Source organism: Scardinius erythrophthalmus (genome assembly GCF_964197995.2).
Source record: "Scardinius erythrophthalmus genome assembly, chromosome: 6".
NCBI classification, from domain to species: domain Eukaryota; kingdom Metazoa; phylum Chordata; class Actinopteri; order Cypriniformes; family Leuciscidae; genus Scardinius; species Scardinius erythrophthalmus.
Window position 1 is genome coordinate 2,587,408 of NC_138226.1, and position 8,119 is coordinate 2,595,526.

Genomic DNA, 8,119 nt, shown 5'->3' on the forward strand with positions numbered 1-8,119 from the left:
GTCTTGCTTTCTGAGAAAATCAACAAAATTATGTGAGTTAAAAAATAATCTTGTTTTCCTTTTAAATTAAGTGTAGTATTCTGATCACATTGGCAGATATTTCTTCTTGTTTTGAAGAAAAACGTACTTAATTATGATACATTTTTCAGAAAACAAGACTTAATATCTTCAGTCATTTTGCTTCTCTAGTAAATATATCTTGAATTTTATTTTGTGTTTGTGTGTGTGTGTGTGTGTGTAACTAAGCTTTAATGCTATAAAAGTATTGTTCATTTTAAGTTCAAGTAAACAACATTTACTAATACATTTTTAAAATCAACAGTGGAGCAGAAACAATTTTTACTACAAATTGTAATTCTTTTAATTACAAAGAAACTAAATAACACACTTAACTAAACATGAAGTTTTTAAGTAGAAAGACTGAAATAGTATTTTCTTGTAAAATGTAGGCTAAAATAAGATGACAAATTTGAAAAAAGAAATGTACAAGGGGTGAATAAACAATGAAAAATTGCATTTTTATCAACCAACATTGACAAAGAATAATAAACACTAATGTTAGCTAATGCAGTTAACAAATGAAACCTTATTGTGAAGCGTTTCGGATCTAATATCTGCGTTCATGTGTGTTTCAGACGGACAGATCGACGGTTAGCACATGCTCTCTGACAATCACACCTTATTTATAATCTTAATTAAGCGCCGCATCTCATTAATAACTGTCAGCACGAGTCTCCAGTCCAAACGGCAGGTCAAATCGGTGTGTCGTCTTTATCTTTAAACGCAGCTGCACACATACAGGCTTTAGTCTGAACACTTCTAGGCTAATGGTAAATACTGACTTTAAAACAGTCTGGGGTTTAAAATACACTCAATATTCAGTAATATTATTGATTAGACGAGAACAAAACTTGACCTGAATAACGACACCATTGTCTTCTGCTTGTATCTGAACTGAACTTGTTTAATAATTGATGAACTTTACACAGTTATCGAACTGAACTATGACACTATAGTCTTTTTAGAGCTGCAGAATTTGAACTTGTCCCATATTTGATAGTTTGCGTCATTGATTCTGTTATTTTCCCTTTATTAAGCTGCTTTGGAACAATCTATACTGTATAAAGTGCTACAGAAATAAAGATGAGTCTATGGTTTAATTCCGGAGCTTGCAATAAACAATAAAATCATCATTACAAGGAACAAGACAGAAACTTGAGTGCGACACATGTGTACCTCATTAACCCTGTCATACATAAAATGATGATCTATAGAGCCGGTGTAAATCAGAGCGAGGAAGCCTAGCAACAGCACGCATCTGTCATGAGGAATTCAGTGCTTCTGTTTGACGAGTGCATTGGTTTTAATTGGCGTTAGTTGCTGCAATTTCATCTTTTTCTAGTGTCTCTATGATAAAGACATTGGGACAAATGACGGTGGTGTAGATACAGCGATCATCAGTGCTGGAAAACAGCTTCTCTTGTGCCATTAGAGGTCTGCTGATTTCCCATCGGAGGAGTCGAAGACCAGTTAAAGAACCATAAAAATGCAGATTGTGACATTCTCCGGCATTGCCCCAGTTCTGCTCAGAGTAATTAACACTGGACTGCAGACGCCGCTTTGTCCTTAATACAAATCACGCTTTATATTACAGGAATCGCTCACCAAATCATCAATTATACTCACAAAAGAAGATTCTGAAGACTCTCTTTTCTACAATGAGAGTTTATACTACAGCATAAGGCATGTTTAGCATGTTTTGATTGCTGGGTTGCAGCTCAGTTTTGCTTGAGAACATCATGATGTTGGTCCGCCAGCTAGACTAGCACTATATCTCCATGCTGGTCTAGGCTGGTTTATGCTGGTATAGTGCTGGTCTAGATGCACAAACCAGCCTGGACTGATTCATGCTGCTTTATGCTGGATTTTTCTACATATAAATACATTTCGTACGACTCTTATGCTGAAGATTCTTCAGAAATTCTGTTTTTGTCTTCCATGCAAGGCTATAACCATCTTGAAAATTGGGGGGACCAATATTTATAACCAGCGCTTGCCTTGCTGGATTTTATTTTATTTTATTTTATTTTATTTTATTTTATTTTATTTTATTTTATTTTATTTTATTTTATTTTATTTTATTTTATTTTATTTTATTTTATTTTATTTTATTTTATTTTATTTTATTTTATTTTATTTTATTTTATTTTATTTTATTTTAAAACACCTCAATCCCAGCTAACAGGGAATGTTCTGGCAAGGTTCTCTCAAAATGATGAACAGACGTTCTTCCAGTAACATTAATACTATGTTTGTTCAAATATTGTCTCAAAATGTTCACAAAAACATTATTTATGCATTGTTTATGGAAGGTTTGAAATGTTTTAGTTGGACTTTAATTGGGCTAACATTTTTTAAATGCTAGTACTTGTTTCAGAATGTTCAGAGAACATTAAAAATGAACATTAACACATGGTTTATTAGGCTTATGTCACTTTAAGAGCTGCACGAATCCAATATACTGACACATGCGTTTTTTCTCTCTCAACTGTTTACGTTCACTTAAGATATAACTGTGTTTATGAGGATACTAAAACATTCCCATAATGTTAACGTTTTTAAAACATAAAAAAAAAACTGAAACACTTTTGATCTTTCTGAGGACATTCAGAAATGACTTTCACACAAATGAATGGGAAAAATGTTATTAGAACATATTTTTGTTAGCTGGGATAGAAAAATGGTCCTTTTTATTTAAAATAATTAAATTAATTTAAATAGAATTCACCTTCTAGAAAATATAAGTGTTTCTTTTTGAGCCGTTTTGGAGAGAAATGGCTGAAAAACACCATGGAAGCCCATTACCGCCACATAAGAAAAAAAAAATCATGCTTTGGTAAATCATAATTATTATATAAAAAGTTGAAATTATGACATACTAGTCATATTTATGAGATTAAAAGTCAAAATTATGACTTAAAAGTTTAAATTATGACATACTAAGTCATAATTATGAGATAAAACTCATCTCATAATTCAACTCATAATGTCCACTTTTTAATCTCATTAGTGTAAATAATGTATGTGGATATGTGTATCAAAATTGTAATGTGTGTGTGTGTGTGTGTACAGGTGCACATGTGTATATGTGTGTGTATATAAATGTGTATGTGTATAGTTATTATTTGTAATGTATATGTGTGTATGTATGTGTATATATGTGTATATATATGTGTATGTGTATATGTATGTATGTATATATATATATATATATATATGCATATATGTATATGGGAGATAAACTGTGCTATGTTTTTTTATATTGTGTTAATATATCCTATTCTTTTTATTGCTCGAAATAAACTTCAATTAATAAAAAAATAATTAGTATGTCAAAATGTTGACCTTTGTGTGTCATAATTTAGATTTTGATGTCATAATTATGTTTTTTCCAAAGCATTTTTTCCCCTTATGTGGCAGAAATAGGTTTACATCATTTTAGGAGTGAAATCATAATAAAAGTTCACAAGTCAAATTGGTTTACAGACGGTTAGCAAACCAAAGGACAGGATGACTGGTAATACTATATCAGACTCCAAACCTCAAGGATGAAATAAAAAGCTGTTTCCTTTACAAACAGCGCATTCATCTTTCAAGGCTACTGTCGATGTTGTTTTCCCACTTAGAAGTGACCGTACGGCCTCGTGTTCGGGTCGGTCGTCTGTATGGCACAATGCATCTCATCGAGCGTCTTCAAACCCACGTCCTCATATTAAAGACCTTCCACCCGAGCTCAGAATAGCGCTCTATCTCATGCACGCCGCTCGATGAAGTTTGACTTCTGAGAGCCCGACGTTCAGAAGTATGATAGCATGAGCAACATTTATTCACAGATGCCAAAGTTGAGCATCTGAAAGAAAGTGCTGACCTTAAGCCTCGGATAAATGAATCTGAAAGAACAGAGCAGCTCAATACGGATCCCATTTCTGCTCGATAATAGCGCCGTTGTGCAGATGTTTCATGGGAAGGTTTTATCAATCTAGCCTTGAACAACACAGATGCATGTGTATGCTGGAGATAAAACGCTCAACACGTGACGTGCCGGTCCGGTTACGAAGATCTGCAAGGGTTAAAGGAAGACACACTTTAAAAAAATAAAGGTAGGCATCGATGGTTTCATGAACAACCTTTAACATCCAAAGAACCACTAATGGAAAAAGGTTCTTTAGATTATTAAGGGACTATATGTAAGGATGTCCATGTGTTAATCGCATTTGTATCGCCAGTGTGAACAGCTTGTAGTGAAACTTATATAACGAGACCTTCCTCGACTTGTCTATGAAAGCCTGACTGATTTTAATGTGAGAAACTTGAGGTTTTTGGCGGGAAAATCAAAATGACGTGACGTTAACGCTCCCAAGAGCCTCTCTTCCCTTCAATGACACATGAAAATAATGCTTATACAATGTTCAGGATAATGCCAGAAAAGAGTTATTCTGTACTGTAATGTCAATGTGTCATGCAAAGAAAAGATGAATAGATATTCAATCTATAGTCTCACATAGCCAGATCTATATAGTCTATAGTCTCAAATATACTTTATATTCAAACTATCATAAGTGTAATTTGAATGAGCTCGTCTGTCGACATGTTGCCGGTGAATCTCAGAGCTTGTGCAAACATCCACATCTCTATGATCAGATGCTTTCTGAACTGCTGTTTTCTCATTTTTGTTGTGTTTATTTTGTTATTGAGAGGAAAGCGCAGCACAGATTTACATATTCATCTAAACGTAGCTCTCAGCAGCAGTGGACGGCGTTGTGATGTTCGTTAAAGGGTTATTTCACCCAAAAATGCTAATTCTGTGATTAATTACTCACTCTCATGTCGTTCCAAACCTGTAAGACTTTCGTTCATCTTCGAAACACAAATGAAGATCTTTTTAATGAAATCTGAGTGATTTCTGTCCCTCCATTGACAGCTATGCAACTACCACTTTGTACATACATCCGTATGAATTGAGCGGGTTATTCCAAATTTTTTCCAAACAGATTGAATTTAGTATTTTAATCACATATAAACATTGATCAGCAAATATAAACAGAAGCTCAAACGTGCGGCGTAACACGAGAACGAACCTCATTGGTTCTCACACATCAAGTGAACATGCTTCACACATGCATTCATGCATCACAAACATTAAGTTGCTGCTGCAGTTCACTTAATGGCCACCAGTGTCACTAATAACAAGGGTTTCAGTATTCTCCATTTGGCCCCTTTAAAATGTTATTCACACTGAGAAAAAAATGGTTCTTTGAAGGGGTCATCGGATGCAAAATTCACTTTTATATGGTGTTTGCGTATAAATGTGTCTTTGCAGTGTGTGGACACAACTACCTTACAATGAAAAAAATCTATTCACTCCTTTTTTTTTAATTCTCAAAAAGTCTAAACACTCATTTATCAAGCTGTTTGGATTTTCTGAGCAATATGATGTCATATTGCTCATGCTCCGCCCACGACGAATTAGCATATTTCCCGTATTAGCATATTTCCTCCCTCAGCCATTTGTATACTGTCTGCCAAGTCAGCACTTTATGTGTCTTGACACACCAGCGGAAGGGGGGGGGGGGCAGTTACTCATCATCATTTAAAGCAACACTAAGGAACTTTTCCTCTTCGGTCCCCCTACAGGTTGTAAGCGGAATTGTCCATTACCGCTGTCATAAATAGTTTCGCCGCCCGCAGCCTACCGTCACACACACACTTGCTGTTTATCCAGCACCGGCTTTGGAATGAACGATGTCCACAGACGAGGTAGAGTATGTTGCATGATTTCATGAAAGTATGATGTATTGCAACATCAGAAACGAAGAAAAACTAAAGTAGCGACTATTGTAACGCTTGCCGTAAAGCAAGTCAAATTTGTAGTTTTTTTGTCTCATTCGAACTACAGAAACGCGACCCGGTCTGGCAAACTTACATAGTGCAGTTATAGCAGATATAGGGCCGCAAAGCCAATCCAGAAGTGCCTTTCACCCTGTTACGGCTTGATGAACCACTGATACGATTTTGGAAACGACTTTAAAGAGACATGCACCGAAACAGGTCGCTGTGAACAGAGCTGTTGTTGAGGAGTTTAAAAGGTCCTCAACACACATTTTGGTCCCTTTATTTTTAAGAGTGATATGGACCGAACACACAGTTATTCAGTCTAACATTTAGGGAAAGTGTCATGAAAACTTTCCTGCAATACCATTACAGCCCACCGTGACACGACACAAGAAATGGAAAAAGCGTGACTTTCACAGTCCATCTTGCTGATGTGCCAATGGCAGCACAAATGCACAGTGAACCCCGAAGTATTTCGCATGTTCTTTAACAACCTGGCAGCTGCGAGACATATGATTGGACGGCCCTTATCGCCGTGGCGACACTGCCGCTGTATTATATTTTTAACCTGCGCAGAGACAATGGAGCCGGGTTTGGTGTCAATCACAAAGTTGGACTCGCGGCGGCTGATGAGGCCTCAGAGTTGTGTGTGAATGTGTGTTGTCAGCCCTCGCGGTGACACCGATCCTGCTGAGATTCTCCTCAGATGACCGACGAAAGCAAAGTTTCTGTGGGAGATGAGCTTCAGGAACTTCTTCACTGGCACTAAAAAGAAAGAGAGACAGACAAGAGCAAAACCCTCATTAAACAGCGGCAATCAGTGAACAAACCTCACTGATCTGCTCTTAAAATGACTGATCTCTCACTTCAAAATACTAAAACATTCTTATATCTAGATGCATTTACGTTAGAAGCAAAATGACTGAAGTCTTGTTTTCTGAAAAATGTATGCTTTAACAAGTATCTGCCAGTGGAATAAGAAAAAAATTACTTGTTTTCCCTTTGAATTAGCAGCCATTGGCAGATATTTGTTCTTGTTTTATTATATAAGCATTATTAAATCATGATACATTTATGTTAGAAGTAAAATGGCTTAAGATATAAAGTCTTGAGTTCTGAAGAAAAAAAAAAAAAACTTAAGTGTTGTAAAATGTTCAATTAAGTGAGTTTAAATGCTTAAAACATGAGGTCAGAAAAATAAACGTAATTCAAAGATTATTTTTCCGTAGCCTATAGTCCTACCACTGGCAAATAATGTTTCTGGTTTACGCATAAGTTTGATAAATGTTTCAGAAAACAAAACTTAAGTAGGCCTAATGTTGCTTCTCCAGTAAATGAATCTTGATTTAAGAATGTTTAGATATTTGTACTGGAAAACAAGACAGAAACACAATTTTTGCAGTGTATAATTAAAGCAATCATTCACACATTATAAGAATATGTTTGCATGAAGCACCTGAGCAACAACAGTAAAATAAATGTAAACCATATGTGGATTTCGGTGAAAGCTTCATATGTATTTTACTGTGTTCTGGCAATTGGCGTATAAAGCGCTCTGATGAATCTTCTGTGTCGTCTCTGTCCATTGCATTGTTCAGATAATGGCCTGGTTGTTGGCGGTCGGCAGATAAACAAGGTGAGCTGTAATCGCTCGCCTGTCGGTGGATTTGTAGCTCGGCTTCAGGAGCACACACTAAGATGACATTTGAGAAAATCCATAAGCGTCACTGGCCTTTGGAGAGTCAAACTCGCGGGATGGAAAAGACAATTAGCAGCATTTCTGCAGTGCGATGGAGGGGTTTTTGCTTTTGTCTCTCTCAAACCTCTCGACACGTCCTCGGCCACCCGAGAGACACAGAAAACAGTCAAAGCGTCATTACACAGAAAATGGCCCAAAGAGCAGCAGCACGATCTGTTTCTGCACTGATATGAACGACTGGGACTCGTTTGACCCGCAATAACTCCACAGATACACATTTAAAGGAACAGTGCAGCGGAAAATTAACATTCACACGACTAATCAATCTTATTCTTAAGCAAAATGACCAGTACAAGTATTTAGATTGCAAATCAATACACTGCAAAAATATATTTATATTTTCTTTCTTTCTTGCACTGGAAAACGAGACAAAAATACAACATTCTTAAATCAAGATATATTTACTTGAGAGGCAAAATGACTGAAGACTTTAAGTTTTGTTTTCTGCTTTTGTTTATGACCCACAGT